The sequence below is a fragment of the Mustela nigripes genome, chromosome 4, assembly GCF_022355385.1.
Source record: "Mustela nigripes isolate SB6536 chromosome 4, MUSNIG.SB6536, whole genome shotgun sequence".
Taxonomy (NCBI): domain Eukaryota; kingdom Metazoa; phylum Chordata; class Mammalia; order Carnivora; family Mustelidae; genus Mustela; species Mustela nigripes.
The window spans coordinates 173860444-173881037 of record NC_081560.1 but is presented as its reverse complement, the minus strand read 5'-3'; the positions used below and the strand labels follow the sequence as shown (position 1 = coordinate 173881037).

The window sequence follows — 20594 nt, the reverse complement described above, 5'->3', positions numbered from 1 at the left end:
TAGTGTGAGTTTTGTGTTATTGAATGCTGAATATTTGTGTATTCCTATCAATATTCTTGTACTTTGTTCTGGGATGTGTTTAATGTGCATGGAAAGTTTGATCCTTTTGAGGTTTCTTTTCAAGGTTTGTTAGTAGAAGCAGAAATAAAGATTGTTTCGTAGCTAATTTATCTTGAACATTGAGGCAAAATCCTTCTAAGTACCCCCCCCATGCCATTTGCATTACAAGTTTACCAGTTTGGCTGGTAAGAACAGGCACTATTCCCAGACCCATGCGAGCCTCAGTTATTTTTTCCTCTGACCTTTTCAGGTAGTCCTTTCCCTGGCCTTGGGTAGTTTTCTCGCCTGCTGTAATTAGTATTTAGCTAAAGACTCTAGGGGAATTCCACACATATCTCCAGCATTTTTTCTTCTGTGTGTAACTCTCTCATCTCTAGTAACACTGCGCTGTGATTTCTGGCTGGCTCGGCCTCTCTGGGCTCCCAGGTCTGTCCTCTCCACTCACAGAGTCTGTCCGACTTCACCTGGGCTCCTCTTCCCTGTGTGGCAACTTGGATATCCTCTCCTAAGGCAAGAAGCCAGGACACTTGTAAGTTTACTTGACTTGTTTCCCATGTTTCACGGAACAATACGTGTTGTCTGATGCTAGTTGCCTGATATCAAGTGTCTTTGAAGTATTTGTTTTATAAATTTTGTCCAGTTTTTTTTTGTCCAGTTTAAAAAAAAAATTAGTCAGAAATGTATATCTGGTCCTTCTTACTCTATCTTGGCCAGAAACGGAAGTCTCTTGATTCCTGCCCTTGTTTTTTAATGGGTGTGGGCATTGTATTTGCACATTTTTGTAGGAATAACTTGAGGCTTATGATGTTGTTACTGTCCTCCAGAAGGGATTTGTTTCTCTAGGTATCTGAGGGCACTGGCAATCTGAGATCACCTTAATCAAACCTCAGTTGTTGTGAGGATTTTTTGCTGGATGTCAGTTCCTATGATGGCTCATCTAATTCTAGTCCAGTTTTAATCCCACGGTGCTGCCTTTTAGAGTCACGACCCCATGGCAGGTTTGTTTACTAGCTTCCTGATCCTTTGAAAACATCTTTTGAAAGACCTATGGGCCTTTCATTTCAACTCTTGGTACCCAGTGTTATTGTATTTGAAGTAGGTTTCTAAATGGACGGTGCATGGAAGAATGGGGGTGGATTCTTAATCCATCCTGCTAACCTCTGTATTTTAACCAGTGTACTGAAATAATTTACATATAAGTTATGTATTAATATATGCTAGAGCTTAGATCTGCTATGTTACTTGTTTGCTTCATTTTTCTTTCTTATGTTTATCTTATCTTACCTTCCATTGGTTATTTAAACACCTTTTAGGATTCCATTTTGCTTTATTTATGGTGTTATAGAGTATATTGCTTTATGTAATTGTCCTAATTGCTGCTCTAGGTATTGCAATATGTGTATACACACACACACACACACACACACACACACCTTAACACTGTCTCCTGGTATCCATGATCTACCCCTTCAAATAATATGTAGAAATCTCATTTATATGTAAATTCCTTTACTCTCACCACTTTTTAGGAAATTTTTAGCCAGTAATTCTTCACATCTTTTTTAGCTTCAATCTGGTTCTACTGGGACTCCGATGATACAAATGTTAGATCTGTGTTATTGTCTCACAGATCTCTGAGGTAACGATGATATCTTTTGTAGTCTCTTCCCTTCACTGCATAAACTGGCTTCTTTCTATTGTCCCATTGCTTTACTTTGCTGAAGCTGCCATGTGATGAGTGACTTAAACAATACAAATTTGCTGCCTCACAGTTTGGGAGGCTAGAAGTCTGAAATCAAGATGCTGATAGAGGATTCTTTCTGAAGGCTATGAGAAAAGATCTGTTGATAAATCTCCTTGATTTATAGATGGCTATCTTCATGTTCACATGACATTGTCCCTATGTACATATCTCTGTGTCCAAATTTCCCCTTTTTTATGAGGACATTAGTCATGCTGGATTAGGATCTACTCTAACCCATTTTAACTTGATTATGTCTGTGAAGTCTATCCCCAAACAACATTACATTCTAAGGTCCTGGGGATTAGGATTTCAACATACAAATTTGGGAGGCACATAATTCAACCCATGACATCATTTTCAAGTTCACTGATTTCTTCCCTCTATCCTATTGTGCTATTGATCCTTCTGGAGAGATTTTTAAATTTCAGCCATTGCATTTTTTATACAATCTCCACTAAGTTCCTTTTTTTAAACCTTCTTTGATGAGGTTTTTCCATGGTTTTTTGTTTGCATCAAAGGAATTTACTTGTACTTGGTTTTTTAAAAGATTTTATTTATTTATTTGAGAGAGCATGGTGGGGGACACAAGTGGGCAGGGAGGGGCAGAAGGAGAGGGAAAAGCAGACTCCTTACTGAGCAGAGAGCCTGATGCAGGGCTCAATCCTGGGATCCTGGGTTCATGACCTGAGCCAAAGGCAGATGCTTAACTGAGCTACCCAGGCACCCTACTTTTACTTGTTTTTTTGTTTGTTTGTTTTGTTTTGTTTTCAGATTTTATTCACTTATTTGACAGACGGAGATCACAAGTAGGTAGAGAGGCAGGCAGAGAGAGAGGGGAAAGCAGGGTCCCTGCTGAGCAGAGAGCCTGATTCGGGGTTCAATCCCAGGACCCTGAGACCATGACCTGAGCCGAAGGCAGAGGCTTTAACCCACTGAGCCATCCAGGCACCCATACTTTTACTTGTTAAATCACATTTATGTGGCTGCTTTAAAATGGTTGTCAGTTAATTCCAACATCTGATTTATTATGATGGCATATGATAATTGTCTTTTCTTATTCATGTTGTGATTTTTCTGGTTGTTGATATGACGAGAGCTAGTCTATTATATCCTGGACATTATATTAAAAGATCCTGGCCCCTATTTAAATCTATTTTTGAAAGCTTGTTACCTTGTTTAGATTCAGCATACAAGTCATAGCCCACTTTTGTAAGCTACAGGTCCTGTGGTAATTTAGTTATGAAAGGTTTTTTAGTGCTATTTTGGTTTGGTTGGTTTGTCTAATGCCACTGGGACTTCTACTAATCCTTGCTGGTTCCCTTGCAGGAATGAAAGGCACTTCCTCTGACCAGGATTCTGATGACTTTAGGTGAGTGATGAGGGCATCTAGGATTGAAAGTACTTCCCCAGGGTGAGTTGTTTGTCAACAGCAGGTCCCTTCTTTGATCCAAGGGAGGAAGGTACCTGGGATGTCTTCTGCTGCTAGGCTGGAAGTTAGGAGATTCCAGATCTGGACCATCCGCTGCTATGGATATGTGTTTGTGATATCCTGCCACAATGCCTTGTTTCTCCAGCTCTGATGTACCTGAGCAGAAGGACTATCCCTTCTCACCTTTGAACTTTCCTATTATAGTCTGTTGCATTATTTCTAGAGTTTGCGGCTATATTTAATAGTGTGTAAGTCAGGATTCACCTCCAAAGTCACAGAATCAAGAGCAGAGGTATGTAGGTATAGATATAGATACAGAGAGAGATACAAGTGCAGATAGAGATATATAGATCTGGGAACCAGGGGAGTCAATGGTATAAATCTCAGTCCAAGAGCAGAAGACAATGAGATGCTCCGGTTCCAGCAGTCAAGTTTATGGGAGGAACATGGGGGAGGAACAAGGAGAGTCATTTATGCTATCTTATCCAGATCAGAAGTCATATATTTATTCTTTCAAAAAATATATTTTCTGTTATTTATATGGATTTGGGGTGGTGGGTAAAATACATACAAATGCTCTATATTCTGTCTTCCACACCACATTGGAGGCTGAGACTTGAGATCTTCTCTAGTGCATTTTTTCCACACTGGAGTTGCTTGGGAGTACCTATTTGTACATTTGTGTGATGTTTTAGTGGAAATTTGTTGTTGTTATGGGGAATAAGTGGGGGAACTTCTGTGAGCATCCAGTTGTGAACTATTGAGAATTTGGAGTGTGAAAAAACATAATTAATGAAGGAAGTTTGCAAAGTAAAGGGATTAAGGATTCCCTAGGAATGAATAAGATTATGTTATGTATTCTTCGGGGTGTTTTATTTTCTCTGTCTCTTAATAGTTCCGGTTAAATATATTCACTGCTTCACTAGTAGGAATGTAAACTCCTATGTCTTTCTCTTCCCTAAGTATAAAGTATATTATTCATTTTATTAAAATGTAGAATTTTTTCTTTATTAGCCAATATTGGTGACAAGGCTATTTCTTGTTTAGAGATGTTTAATTTTATTAAACCGAATGGAATTATCAGTAAATTCCTGTTCACAATAAGCAATGTAAAAAAAAATTTTTTTTGAATCATTCCTTGAGCTCTAGTTACATATAAAATATCTCACCTGACAGCAGCTACCACAAATGGCTCCTGTATTTAATTTTAACATCATGGGATTGCCTCATCTGTCAGTGTTTGGAATTTGATCAGGGAGAAAGGAATTTAACAAAGGTTGTTATTAAAGTCACTTATGAGTTTCTGAGATAAATAGTTACATGGATTTCATTTGGAAAAGCAGCATCCCACTTTTTAGTGGTAAGCTTTAATTAGCAGAAATACAATTTTATATAAATCAATTAACAAATGTGTGAATGCCTCTTGTGCCTTGCATTCTGACAGTCTGTGGGAAATGTTCATAAGGCAAAGAATGTTCCATTGCTCACAGCCTGAGTTTGGAGACCAAGAATGCACATATGAAATGGTTCACTGAGAATCCAGGACACTGACTATCATAAAGAATGAGTCTGGGACACCCGGATGGCTCAGTCAGTTAAGCCTCTGACTCTTGATTTCAGCTCAGGCCCTGATCTTGGAGTTAGTGAGATTGAGCTGCATGTCTTATTGGGGTCTGTACTCAGCAGGAAGTCTGCTAGAGATCCCTCTGCTCCTCTCCCTCCCCTCATCTTTAATAATAAATAAATACATCTTTAAAAAAAAAAGTAAAAAATAATAAGTCCAGGGAAGGATATACCAAGTAAATGCTGGCTGGAATAGTTAAGAAAGTCTTTTAAGCCTGAGACATGTGAGCTGGTATTTGAAAGAAGATGAGTTTTGTGTTGGTGTAAGGAAGGCAAGACACACCCCAAGGGAAGAGGGACAGGCTATATCTAGAGGTGAGATGGAATTTGATTGACATTTCCTAAATTTAAAAAACCCAGAGTACTCAGGGAATGGGTGAAGATTTGGGGAAGATAGATATGAATGATCATCCTTAGGATGAGTCGAGTGGGGAAACTCATGTCTGAAAAGAAAACAGCAATCACGGTTATCAATTGAGTATGTGTTCCTTGGGGATAAGAGTTGACTTTCTGGTTTTGTATTCTCAGAATCCGGCCCTCAAAACTTTTACTGAGAGAATTAATAAAGAATAATGGAGAATCTAAGCTTAGTCATTTCTTCGCCTCACGGAGAGAATGATCAGGTTCTTCTCCTCCCCCTCCTCGTCCTCCTTTTCTTCACCACATGTTCTATTTCCCGCTGCCTTGAGCCCAGTCTTTCCCAGTCTTTGTACTGAATGTGCAAAGCTACTTTTAAGTGAGACAAGCTCTTTCATGCCGGGATTTTGAGCCAAAAGTTCTCTTCTACAATTCTAATATGGGTTTTTACTTTTCTTCTTTATGACTCATTTCCATGACAATTTTCATTTTGTCTCATTGTTTTATGGAAAATCCTTGCTCGGAAACTCAGTTCTGAAATATTTATTTTTTTTTTAATTATAAGGTCTTCACAGGTTTAGGTTCATAGTAATGTAGAGTAGAAAATGCAGAGTTCCCAAATATCCCCTCCACACACACACTCAAAGCCTCCCCCACCATCAGCATCCCGCACATGGGTAGTACGTTTATTACAACTGATGAACAGATATTGACATATCATAATCACCCAAAATCTATAGTTTACATTAGATTTCACTCTTTGTGTTGTACCTTCTCTGTGTTTTGGCAAATAATGATCAGTATCCATAATTACGGGATGGTACAGAGTGGTTTTATTGCCCAATAAATCCATTGTGCTCCACCTGTTTATTCCTCTCTCTTCCCAAACCTCTGGCAATCACTGATATTTTTACTGTCTCTATAGATTTAAATTTTCCAGAATGCCATGTAATTGAATTGTACAGTACAGAGCCTTTTCAGATTGGCTTCCTTCACTTGGTAATATGCATTTAAGTTTCCTCTGTGTCCACTAAATAGTATCCCATTGTCTGGATGTATCACAGTTTGTTTATACATTCACTCACAAAAGACATCTTGATAACCTCCAAGTTTTGGCAATTAAGGATAAAGCTACTTAAACATCTGTGTGAAGATTTTTGTGTGGACAACTTTCAACTTCTTTAGGTAAATACCAAGGAGTGGGGTCACTGTATTGTATGATAGACTTGCTTAGTCTTGTACAAAACTGCCAAACTGTCTTCCAAAGTGGCTAACCCATTTTTGCATTCCCACCAGCAAAAAAAAAAAAAAAAAAAAAAAAAGACTTTTTCATCAAGTATTTTGGTATTTAAGAAATAGGAAGGAGGAAAGGAAAGCTCCTTTCTCATAAATAAATAAATAGATAGATAGATAGATAGATAGATAAATAACAACAGTTCCTTGACCTTGGAGATAAGGCATGTTTTAGCATTCTGATCCTGGCAGTCTGCCAGACATCTGGTGGTTGTTTGGTGAAGTTTGCTGGTTTGAATTCTTCCTTTCCCTTTGCAGAATTTTTTCTTTTTTTCTTCTTTAAACATTACCAACACAAGAGTTGATGGGCTCAACTTTCATTGAGTTCTGCTGGTGTGTCTTAGCATAGCATAGCTTTGTTTTGCTAGCTAAATTACCTCCTTGCTAATTCTATACATCTACAGTACTCAGTACCTTCAGTTCACTCATCTCCAAATTGCATCAATTGTTTGGAGCTTGTGTGGGCGATGCATTCATGAGAAGCAATGCCTAGATCCAGCTGTAGACAGGAACCTGAGTTCAAAGGTAAGGATGTCCCTCCTAGTTTTATGCAGAACTGTAAGAACATAATGCTGTGGAATATGTAAGCCATTATTATAGCATTATTTCTGTCTATCTTTTTTTGGAAGTAAACCTGATAATTTAGTTTTAATTTGAAATGATTGCTTCTAGCAAGTTTATTTTATACCTAACCACATAGGCTTAGCTTATTTCATCTTCTGTTGCCATAGGAGCAAATAGATTAATACAATTGTCTGGGCATGGTGCAAATAATTTCTTTGATGTATTGTTTTTCATTAGAAAATGGACAACTTGTCAATTTGAAGTACTAGAATTCTCTCACCAACTTAAATATCATAATTTTGACACCACATAATCCATCTATCATTATTTTTAGAGATATTTGGAAATTTTAACTTGATTCATTAGCATAGAGTTAGAGCTGTGCAGAGAACATTGGTGTTTTATTTTCTTCCTCATGAATCTTATTGTAATCAGATGACTGCTCTGTGTGATATTGATTTTTAAGTACTATATGTGCAAAAAAGAAACTGAGGACTTTTTTTCCAACAAAATCACAGGGAATCTTCAACACACTGGCAAAGCTTCTCAAATTAACTTAGTTGTCTAGATAAAATCCTTCTCCAAGTTTGAAGTAGAAACTCAAGTTAAAGGTTTTAAAGGGCTACCTCTACTGATGGCCATGTAGTGCTGAGACTCCAGAATCTGGTTCTTTCTTTGTGAATCTTGCAACCAAGTCCAATAGCCCATGCTTGGAAGCAAGACCAATTGCCCAAGAATGGGAAAACCCTCAGGAAATCTTGACCTATCTTCAAAGGCATCAAGTAGAGAGAGGAAGGAGAGAAATGTTAGGGCTATTTTTAATATTATTAAAAATTAAATGGACTTCCTTGTAACACATCTGCAAGACCAGAAACCAGATATGGATTAAAAGTGTGGAATCAGAGGTCACACTTCCTGAATTTGTATCTCAGGTTCACCTCCTTGTTAGCTGTGGAATTCAGACAAGTTACTTAGCCTCTCCAAATCTCAACTGCCTCTTTTAGAAAGTCGGCTATTTCCTAGAGTCATAGAAGGATTAAATGAAAATGAAAAACATAGAAAGTGTTTACCATAGTATCTGACCAAGAGCAAGTATTCAACCAATATTCATGAGTACTAGTATTACCTTAACAGGCTGTCACATCTATGTGTTGTTCCCTGAAATTCCATCAGCTTTGTGTGATAACACTGTTTATCTCATTCTGATCAGAAGCTGTGACTAGCAATTAAAGATGATTTTAATTAAAATGGGATAATTAATGCATGTCTTAAAAAGTGCTGTGTATTTGAAGAGATGTGTCAAAACAAAATTTGAAAAAACAAAAGTGACAGAAGCAGAATGAAAAGAAAGGGAGATTCTTGGTGGTGAGAAGTTTGAGGATTTCTAGATTGGAGACTGAGCACAGGAGAGGGTAGGAAAAAAGGGGGGGAGGGGGCAAAAGGAATGGAACAGTCCTTGCCCTCATGGCCCCATTTCCCACCATGCTGCCCATCAGGCTCTGTCCTTCGGACACAATGGCCTTCTTTCAGTTCTTCTAACACTTTATCTTCCTCCACTTTGGGCCTTTTCATTTGCACTTTCCTTTGCCTGGAACATTCTCCCCACTCCTGTTCATCGAACTAATCCTTCTGTCTTTTGGTATTAATTAAAGCATCACTGTCTTCCAGAAACCCTGCTGATACCCTAAACTAGGCCAGGTCCCACTGCTAAATTCTGCCATAGCACTGAGCTCTTGCTCTGCCTTCATATTGCTGTATCCACTTGTTAAACACTGAATGTTTACCTTCCTTGCCTACTTATAAGCTCCATGAGAACAGAGGTTGCTTCTGATGCATCAGGCAGAAGGCCTAGCACATGGTGGTGCTCAATAATTACAGATTGACTCATTGATAGGGAAAGATAAACTCCAGGCCCTTCCATATTTTTCTCCATCCACCTGTCTCCATTTCTCTTGATGGCAACGGTGTCCAGAACAATGCTCATATCTCATAGGCTGGAGAACAAAGCACAGTGCCTATTCAACAAGTCATGGGCAAAATTTTCCCTTTTAGTATTCTCCATGTTTTTCTCTTCTATTCGTAACACAAGCCTATCAATGGCCTCTAGATTTCCCATTTGTGGTGCTGAGGATCTCCCCCAATGGCTTCCAACAGCACTGGAAACTACCATGGAGAGCAGCTCCTGAGAACTCTGAGGTCAAAGCAGTAATCAGGGACTTGGCAAGTCTGTAAGGACATTCATTCATTTCATTCATTCAGCAAAAACTGAATAACAACAAAAACAACAACAACTGGCACCTATGGGGTGCTTATCTTGAGCCATGTCAGTGAATCACCACCACAACCATATGAAGGAGGTACTATTAATTCCCCTCCTACAAGTAAGAAAACTGAGGAAAAGGGCTGCAAAGCAACTTTGCCAATGTCCCATACATAACAAGTTGTGAGGCCAGGATTTGAAACTGAACTCTTAACCATGCTAAAATTTTGCCTCTCGTGGAGCTTATTACAGGCAATTATGTGCCAAATATGAGACCAGATGCTGGGGACCCCAAAACAACCAGGTCTCAGACCCTGGTGTTGGGGAGCTTGAAGTTGGCTGAGGAAATTCAGTAAAAATCTTGATGGCACTGTACTGAAGACTGGGCTAGTGGAATGTCTTACATGATGGGATATACAGCAAGCCACCAGGAGGGTGCCTGTCCTGTTGCTTGGGGAGACATCACTTGGTAGACATTTTGATCCAATTTGCACCTGCACAGCCACAGGCATTCAAATAAGGGCTTGTGGCAGTTCAGCAATTTCTGTTCTGGAGACATAGGAGGCAAGTTAATCCTCAGCACCCCTGGGGTTTTTCCCATTGGCCCATGGCCAACCCCTTCTTGGACATGGATATGTTTCTTGCACTTAAAAGGGAAGAAGATGGACTTCAGTTTTGGGAGCATATGGTGTAATTTTAAGTTATTAGACCGTTAGTAATGTTCAGGGCAACATTTCCAAAATGTTCCTCCAAGCCTTTGATTAAAAAACAACAGCTACAACAACAAACCACTATTCTATTAAACTGCTTAGTGTTTTCTACCTAAAAAGTGGCTAGTTTGTAAATTTTGAGTTTAACAATAACAAAGACTCTAGTAAGGGGGATATTTATTACCCATGTTTTGCTAAATGTATTTAGTGCTGTTTTTGTTCCTTGTTTTGGATTCCAGAAAGGATTTTCTTTATAAATCTGTAGTATATCTTGGTGATGCCTGCAGAAACACTGTAGCTCTTATGTCTCCTCTTTGAGCTCCATAAATGTGTATATATGGGTTAATGGATGTCCATGATAAATATAGATTTTGTAATTTAGAAATTAAAAACAAATAAATTGGCAATTGGTTGACCAAGCAATACAGAATAATGAGTACAGTGAGACCAGATATGGATTTTGAGCTCTTGATTATCTCTTAGTAGTTATTAAAAATCTACTTATTGAGTTTCTACTATATACTGAGCATTGGGCTAAGCTCTGGAAATGCAAAAGTGCCCAAGACAATACGTTTTTTTGCCGTTTGTGGAGCTTACATTTCATGGTATGAGAAAGAGGACTAAAGAAGAGCAAACTGGCTGAGTGTAATGTAAAGTTTGGGGAGAGCCAAAGATGAAGTTACAGTGGAAGTCTGGGGTGAGGGATGCTTTTTGACTATGATAAAGATTTTGGCTTCCATTCTGTGTGCAGTTAGGAAGAAGCTGTCAGTAAAATGGATTGTTCCAATTCAGGCTGCTGGCCGTGAGTAACAGTAATCCACATGAAGTAGCTCAAGTAAAGAGGGTTTATTATCGGGCAAAAGATGTATCTTACAGAAATTCAAAGCTGAAACAAAGAGCAGCCAGCCCTACAGGAACTGAAAATGGGAACCAGAAATGCCTTACTACTGAGGCTCTTCTTTCTCATGCTTTCTCTATTTTCTTTTCTTTCTTTTTTTTTTTTTTTTTTACAAACAACCTTCCTCTATCTATCCCTATTATCTATCTATAGGGATATCTATCTATCCCTATTACACCTGTCCCCTGTGGGTGCCACAAGTCCCAAGTCCAGTTGACCTTTCAGCTCAGCTACTCAGAACTTAGTGCCTTGGTTTCCCAATTTTAACTTCCCTAGGGTGAAATCTAATAGGCATCAGCTGATTTCCATTTGGGGTGAAGTTCTTCATACAAGGCTTTATCACGGGCATTGTGATAAGCTACCTAAGGCCACTCTCCATCCTTGACCTAGACAGCTAGGGCTAGCAGGATGATGTTTGTCAATCCCACATGGTTTAATGAGAGTAAAATGAGATAAGATTTTTTAAAAGTTTTCTGTAAACTGTGAAGGTCTGGTAGAGGTTAGTAATTGTTTTTGCTCACTGCCAGACAGTGAGTAATAATAAGTATATATACAAGAAAATATATTAAGGTACACAAAGAGTCTAGTAAGTAATTTAGAGAGAAAATTATCACAATTATTTACCAGCCATATCTCCTAAGACCAGCTTCTTGATGATCCTGAATACAGGTGGTTGAATCGATAATTAACTCTACAAGTTCTAGTTGGAACTAATTTTCAACTGTGCATGATGATCCTTTCAAAGCCCTGTAACATCATTTGGGGCAATAGAGAAGAAGCATCCAAATGTGATTTGGTGACAAGAATATGCCCTTACAAAAGGGAGGACAAGAAGTTGATGCTGTTAAAAGGATAAAGGCACTTCTTCCTTTGCTAATGAAAGAGATCTCTCCCAACAAGTAGATGGTAGTAGCTGTTATTCTGAAAGGCAAGCTGTTCTAGGAATTGAACTACCTGTTCAGCTTGAGACATAACCAGAGCATATCCTTTATAAAAACATTTCAAAGATTTGTTTTTTAATTACCCCATCAAAGCAGAGAAATTGAGAGCAGAGTTGGTGTAACAACTTGCTGCCTGAATGTTAAGGGTTGGTCTTAGGAAGCTGAGGTGGGCAGAAGCCACAGTTTGATAGGTATTCTTACTTTGTTGGGTTTGTTTTGTTTACTTGTTTGTTTGACTTATACCTTCTGAAGTTTCTACCATGATGTAATAGAAGAAACCATGTACAGGAAAACTAGGTCCAAATCCCTGTGGTCTCTTATCTATGGGACTTTGATCAAATGACTGACCCTCAATCTGGTCAATGTATCTTGTAGGAAGTTCAGCAAGACTTTTCCTATTGTGATGGAATTTGGCTTGGGTACCAGAAGGTGGTAAACAAAAGAAATGAAATATTCATGCATAGTTAAAAAATGAAGTTTAGGCCATGTATATAGTATTTCCCAAAGGATGATATTTTTGAATCATTGTTCATCAACTACTTTAAGTATATATAAGAGGCTATGTAAAGGAAACAGAATTTCTTTGAAAAAAAAATAGAGAGAGAGAGAGAGAGAGAAACATGGAAGAGTGTGCTTCCCTGGCTTCAAGCCCACCACTTGTGGAAGGGAATATACAGCCAAGAGGGGGTCGAACTGCTCACCCCACCTGGAAGTTGTGCAACTAGGGCCCCAGCACTGCTAGGAGACTGGTGTCAAATCTGGGGAAAGTCTTTATCAGACAAGCATGCCCCCTGCAATTCTTCTTGGTGACATCTTCCCTGATCATTCAAAATTGTAATCAGTGATCCCCATCTTCTCCCCTTGCTTCATTTTCCTCCCTAACATCAATAATAGTCTAATTCATCAATAATGTATTAGTTCTTTAGTGAATTGTCTACCTCACTACTCTACAATGCAAATTCCATGGGGATGGGGTCCTTGTTTTGTTCATTGCTATAATGAGTACCTAGACTAGTGCTGGGCAAGTTGTAGGAGCTCAATAAATTCTTGAAATGAATTAAATTGTGAAGATCCACAAGGGTCCTTTGGAGTTTGGGGGCGACAGGGTACCTAGCTCTCTTAAGGGGACAAGCTGACTTGAGAGGCGATTGGTATTGGGGGGGTAGATCCAGCCCCAGGGGACACTAGGATAAGCATGTGGGTCCAGAGTGTGAAGAAGGTGGTAACTGGCTCAGGTCATCACAAAAAGGGGCCCACCAAAAGGATAGCTTGGAACGCAAGCCTGTGGTCAGAGCAGGGCCCAGGAAGGAGTGGTCAGTGACCGAGAGAAAGGGTTAGTGACCAACATTGGGAAACAGAACACAATGTGGTATCAGCAAGGAGAACTCTCTGAGCTAACATTGGGCATCAGCCACAATCAGTGGGTCCCAAAGCCGGATTAAAACTGTACCAATCTGACGAAATATTCCCTGCCCCTCCCTGTCCTCCTCCCTGCTCTGATGCTGGGGAAAAGGGAGCCAGTTAATGACCAGGAAGGAAGGGTGGAAGAGAAGGCAAGGGCACAGTGAGAACACTGAGCTCACCACAACTTCCCCCTGCAGGTTTCCAAGCTCGGGTCCAATGGAAGCTCAGGGCAAAGAGTTTAAACTATTGAGAGAATAAAATCTTGATATTAGAAAACAGTATTAGAAAACACTGGGCTTGTAAAAAGTCTCCCCAAATGAGACTTATTATAAGTGAAAGTGACAAGAGAAGTGGGGAATCCACTTGAGATTTCATGTGAGGTTTAATTCTAAGTGGCAGGTTTAAGGGCCATGACAAGGGAAAAAAAATTCCTCCCTATTTGCACCCTACTGAGTCAATACTTCTAATACACCTAGGGTGTATGTCAAATAAGTGGGGTAAGTCCACATCCATAGTAGACCCTCAATATATATCTGTAGTTGGCAGTGATGCCATTCCAAGAAACCTGCAGAAAACATCCCCAGCTGGGCTTCCAATCTCTGCCACATTTTCTTATCAGTTTGTCTATTTCTATATCAATTTGTCTTCTCCATGGAAATTTCTCTGACATCTCCATTGATTCCAAATCTTCCAAAGTAGAGACTATAATTCTCCCAGGTAAAGACTATACTTTTATCTTCTTTCACAGTCTCACAATTCCTAGTGATAATGATGATTTTTCAAGATAACCAAAATTGTTGAGAATTTATTAAAATACTAGACACCTTTCTAAGCACTTTGCACATAATATTTCATTTAATCTTCATCATGACCTCGAGAGGTAATTATGGATATGAAAACAAAGCTTTTCAGAGTTTATAGAACTTGCCTGAAATCATCCAGCTGGCATCAGACGTGACATTGAACTCAGGGCTAAAAGCAAGTAAGGGGAACTAGTTGGGGCTGGTCTACATCCTGATAGGAGAGTCACGCACACGGTGGGAACATGCATTCATCCTCTACTCCAGGGCTCATCCCAATATTCTTTTTTGTTGTGAAATCAGGAGGGTTAATGCAGCTCCTTTCACTGTGTTCCTTTCATGGAAAGTATATTTTGTAATCTCATCACATGCCTATAAGATGAAAACCAGCTTTCTTGGTTCAGCAGGTAAAATCAATGTATCAAATAAAAAGCTTTGAGCCTCAATTACTGAATGCAATGGTCCAAACAGAAACCCTGGTTGTCCAGGCAAAAATATTAACAAGAATCCCTTTGTCTGTTTCTAATTAAGCATATCTCCAGATTCTCTGCCTTATTCATCCCATTTGGATGAGTACATGATGAATCAGCAGGCAGGATCCAGTTGCTTTTGTTTTGTCTTTAAACCCTCTGTGGTCTTATGTTTCCAAAGGCAGACCATGACCCTGGAACTGATGGCCACCAGCTTGCTAACTCATAAAGGTGAACAGATTGCGTGGCTTACCTATGGGTGAACACAGGGCTTGATAGAGGTCTGCACACCTTGATACTATGCTGTACGTATCCCTCTTCTAGAATTCTCACCACCGCATCCTCCCAATTAGTGCTGTGTGAATTAATAAGGTGCTACTCAAGTTTGTGAACGTTCCCAGAGAGTGAGAAAGTACTGCTGGCAAAATATTTCCATGGCCCTACCAGGGTAGTAGAATTTTCTTGCTTAGAATGCCGCATTTTACCTAGTGGATAAAACCAAGTTGTTATGGTTTGGCCAGCTGTGGGAATGTAGAATTTTTGTTAGCTGTGCCTGTGTAAGTGATTTCCTAGAACACTGGTGCACTGATACATATAAAAGGCACATATCTGGGAAGAATATAAATAACAATTCAGATTTTTGTTTGCTTATTATTTATGGATCTGCTCACACGGTTGGGGAGATGCTGGACCACAGTCTGATTTGAAAATGCCAGTGTGGGGACTCTTTCTTTCCAAATCCTTCCTTTAGGCCAGGGCCTGGAGATTAGATTTGGTTTCATGAACTACTGCTTCTCATCCCTTCCTGCCTAAAATCAGAGTACTCATAAGGTGGCAGAAGAGGCCTGGCAATATAGACCCATATTTTGGCTGCAAAATGGGGATGGGACGGTGCAGCTTTCATTTCATCTTGGCTTTTGCACAGACTGCCATGGTGATTAAGAAGAGAAAACTGCTAATCCTCCGGAAATAACCTCTGCTATGTTTCCTATCCCCCAGGCAATTGTGTTCAGAACACAAGTACATTTCAGGGAAAGCACATGAGAAGTTATTCTCTAGATTTCGGGAAGCATCATGTCCTAACCACTCTGAAAATTCCTTTTAGGTCTAGCTGTTCTGAATATTTCACGGTTGTATATATTTCATTAATTTACACTGCTTTTCTGGCATCGTTCTTAATGCATTCATGATATTTGTTCTGTTAGGTAACTCTTGGTTAATGATGTCAGTGGCAGACTCAAGGCAAGCTGGAGGGCCATGTTGGATTTGGCTCATAATGAGAGCTCCTGTTTGCTGAGCCCCGTGCTCCGTGAGACCCAGAGCTAGGCCCTTAAGTATGTTACATCTGTTCCCTGTTCCCAGGCCAAGTGTATGATTACCCACAATTTACTGAGCAAGAACAGTCATTCAAATTGTGCACGTTGCTTTAGCAAACAACCACAAGTAAACAGGCAGAGGCATGGTTTCATTTGAGTCTCATCAGAGAGTTATCACCTGTTAAACCCCAGAAAGTTTTCTGAATATTTGAGCCTCACTTTTTTCACATGGACAGATTAGAAAATAATACCTGTGCTATTTATTTTCCTGGGATGACATGGAAAGCCACTGAAGTAATATACGAGAAAATGCTTGGTAAAGTAATGGCGCCATAGATAGGCAAGCTACAATTGTAATGGAAGCATGAGAGGCACACGTATAGTCCTCCAGGAGCTCAGATTCCAGAAGCTTTATGACTGACCAGAACAAGGAGATCAGCAGGGTAGCTAAACATCATGTTGCCTTCCACATTTGGGCTTGAAACAAATGTTTTTCCTTGCTTCTCTGTCATGCCTACCATAGGGATTAAAACTTTTAGAGTTAATGTTGCCAGTTGTGTTGGTGACCTTCTAGCTGATTTTCTCCACAGTTCGCTCCTTCCACATTTATAGAGGTCTTTTAATATTCCACTTGAACAAAAGATAAAAATAACTGAAAGTATTATCCATATCCCCACTGTAGGTGAGGGACACCTGGCCACCCCCTAGGTCCCCTCCCTCTCGGAATGTTATAAGCTGCTGGTGACTTCTGGAATATTATCATTCAGAAGAGCACTGTTACTGCCCATCCCCCACTCCCCCAGAATCCATAAAACATGAATCGGCTGCATAATCTCCTGCTTAAATCTATCACTTCTCTAATCACATTTCTCTTTAACACATTCATCAGGACACTGAGCAGAGAGCCGGATATTTCTTTGGTCTTTGATTTGCACATTAAACTTTCCAGCCTTTGAATTTTTGAAATAAATGATAATGAATGGTGATGCTTGGGGAAGGATTGAGGAGGAGGAACTGGCATGGCTTCACACAGACGCCTCTTATTGGACCTCCGTGTCTGTTTGCGGCTGTCTGTAGTCCCTTCAAACTTGTAGCCAGTGGCCACAAGCACCATTGAAGAGAACCTAGCATAGGCATGAGATGTGGTGTATTTGAGAACAACTATTGTCACCTGGGAGAAAGTGGGATTCATCAGTCAACCACTTCTTCCCCCTACCAGTCCTGCTACCCCTAATCTATGCTGACCTTCAGGTGTGGTCATGATATGGCTTCTAAAAATATATATATTTTTTAAAATATATATAATATATTATATATTTGAACAAAAACGCTGGACACATATGTGGCTCAATCAGTTAAGTGTCTGACTCTTGATTTCAGCTCAGGTCATGATCTCAGGGTCATGAAATCAAGCTAGCCCCCACTACACTGGGCTTGGGGTGTGCTTAAGATTCTCTCTCTCCCTCTCCCTCTGCCCACAAACCCCTCCCCCAACGCACACTTGTGCTCACTCTCTGTCTTAAGGAATAAAAGCAACCAAGAAATTAAATGCACAATACAAAAGAAGATGTAATTCTAATGTAGGAAAAATTTTAGAATTACAATGTTAGAAAAAATTATGCCAGTAAATTTTGAAAATTAAGATAAGTGGACAATTTCTTAAAAGAAATTAATTACCAACTAAGTAAAAAAAAAATTGGGAAAACCAAGTAGACCTATAAATATTCATAAAATCTATATGGAGGGTGACTCCAAAGCTCATGTCCAATATTTGTATGCAGTACCTTATTCAAAGAGAATAAGGAACAAAAAATCAACAGCGTTGTCCCTATTCCCAAAGGAACTAACATTCAAAGAGACAGAGTAGATGATATACACATCCCAGCATGAAAGGTTCAGCATTACCTGGAAGAGCCTCCATGTCAATCTGGTAGTAAGTCTCAGCATCAACAGTAACTATAGCAGTAATGAGCATTCCCGTCATAGTAGGTATCAATTCTTGGGCATTTTACCATGATTTGGGCACTTCATACACATTATCTTATTTCCTTTCACATCAAGCCCATGAAAAAAGTAATATTATTCCTATTTTGTAGCTGAAGAACTGATGCTAAAGGAGATTAAGGCATTTGCCCAAAGTCATCTTGCTAATAATTGAAGGGTCTGGATCTGGACCCAGACTTCACCCCAACTTAGAATTTCAGGCTGGGTGATCTGATTTAGAGGCAATGTTCTCTTCAAGACATGAGAAGGCAGAGCAGGCCACACCATACAAAAGTTTTGATTTGGGGCAGCTGAAAGGAAATGCATCTAATCGGGTTTTGTGACTGAGAAATTTTTCAATATATTACTTTCACTGAGGATTGTTATATATCATATTCCTGTTACAACTGGGATGTAATTTCATTTAAATGTGATTCAATGACCTTTTGCACAGAACACTGAGTAAATATGCTTTCTCCCCTACCTCCAGTGTCAATTAATATAGACTTTATTGCTTTCCTCTATGTTTTTGTCACCAGGCCCTTACAATACCTCATCACCTGGATTACACAATCCTAAAAGCTTGCAGTAGCACCTATCTGTTTTGACTGAATAATATTTATTTCATTATTGCTGTGTGTCCCAGAAATGCAGGGGCTGGAAACAATCCCATCCCTGTTTCCCTAGTGCCTACGACCAAGCCCAGCACATGATAGATGCATAGTAAATGTGGGAGGAATGCATGCATTGCCTGGTATGACGCTGAGTTTGACAGTCACATGTCTTATCATACCTGAAAGAGACAGAAGTCCCAAACACAAGGAAGGACAAAATTTTTCCCCAAGAGGGCTGTTCTTCTGTTCTGTATCCATCACCTACTTTGACTTCTCCAAAGATAGAGCCATCTAAGAGAGTACAGAAGCCCCAGCATTTTGATTGAGGTGTGGAGAAATTGGTTAGTGGAGAGGGAGGATTTCTGGGGAATTAGGGTCAGTGTTGCCTGTGTCATGAAGACAAAAGAGAGTATAGAGAACATGTTGGCTGTTTTCAACATTTTGTAATATTTCTTATAGTTTTGTATCCTACTAGATTATGGACTTCTTAATGATAGGATCATACAGTTAGTACAAAACCTTGCCTTAAGGATGCACTAATTAAATGTTTGTTCAAGTAGCATGAGACATCCACGCAACATTTCCTTAACCACCCATTCTGCACTGGTCTCTCTGCCATGGTCACTGACATTGGGGAGGTCATTGTTCAGTAAGGAGCTAATTGGTTACTGCATATGAGAATCAATTACAAGTATTGGAAGAAATTTTGGATAGAAGAAAGATTTAAACCAAATGTTTTTAAGTCAAAAATGGTAAAGAAGTTTTGGCAGATAGGCCGAATAAGGACTTCAAAATTACATACTTTCTGCTTTCTGGAATGAAAATCTACCATGTCATTGAATCTTCTACCCTCCTCCCATCCTCTTGTATGATTGTCTTCTTCCTTTGTCCCTCCAGGACACTATGGATCCTAATGGGTTCTTTTTTTTTTTTTTTTCTTTTAAAGATTTTATTTATTTATTTTGACAGAGAGAAATCACAAGTAGATGGAGAGGCAGGCAGAGAGAGAGAGAGGGAGGGAAGCAGGCTCCCTGCCGAGCAGAGAGCCCGATGCGGGACTCGATCCCAGGACCCTGAGGTCATGACCTGAGCCGAAGGCAGCGACTTAACACACTGAGCCACCCAGGCACCCCCCTAATGGGTTCTTAAACACTTTGTGAGAGTCTTAGAAAAAGAATCCCAGAATTTTTAATTGCCTTTTTTCACTCAAAGAGCATGAAAAAATTGTAAATGAGCCTGTGCAAACATCAAAATGAGATACAAAAACGAAATAGGAGAAAAGGATGGAAGGGAGAGTAAACAAAGACTTAGAAACCATGTCTCTGGGACGCCTGAGTGGCTCAGTGGGTTAAAGCCTCTGCTTTCGGCTCAGGTCATGATCCCAGGGTCCTGGGATCGGGTCCCGCATTGGGCTCTCTGCTTCGGCGGGAAGCCTGCTTCCTCCTCTCTCTCTCTCTGCCTGCATCTCTCCTACTTGTGATCTCTGTCTGTCAAATACATAAATTAAAAAAAAAAAAGAAAAAGAAACCATGTCTCCATTAGAAGGGCCACTTCTTTTAAAACAAAACTAGATAGAAGTGGTAAGCATGGAAGACCACTGTTTGATAGTCCTGAGTTATCTACTAGATAAAGTTGTTAACTTTTTTTTTTATTCTGTAATCTTTCTCCCCAAACTTTTCTCCCTTTCCAACACACACAAGCCCATGACCCTAACTCTGTCCGGATGAAGACCCTACGTAGTACAAGAATGGTGTACATGGCCATGAAGTATAGAAATTAAAAACAACACTCAGCAATAAAAAATAAAATGTAATTTTTCAGAATTTCACTAAATGTATATGTAAACCAATATTAAAATATATCTTTTCCTAGTCTTCCTTGACTTTTTCTATTTTTGGTACTCCTTCCCTAGTTCCCTAAACATGTGGTCCATTTGACTGTCAGGTATCCTTCCACTGTTTTCTGTGTTGTTCACCATGCTTCCCTACTTTACATGTAAGGCCATCCATGTACATTACCTCCTTTCCTTTATTTACTGATGTCATCTTCTCTATCCCACATTTAATTTCCCTCTCTTTCAAAAAGACAGATGAACTTGGTGGGTTCTGAGTTAGGTTACTGCCATATT

At 39.5% G+C, this 20594-nt stretch overlaps 1 long non-coding RNA gene across 1 annotated transcript in view; it reads left to right on the top strand.

Annotated features, from left to right (window-relative positions):
• The first annotated feature begins 464 nt into the window (after window positions 1-464).
• The window catches only part of LOC132015394 (uncharacterized), a 68778-nt gene continuing 48648 nt past the window's right edge, over window positions 465-20594 (top strand). Inside the window, exons 1-2 of the long non-coding RNA XR_009403656.1 lie at window positions 465-589; window positions 3131-3173. This is a non-coding gene — a long non-coding RNA (uncharacterized LOC132015394). The remainder of the gene's footprint in view (window positions 590-3130; window positions 3174-20594) is intronic.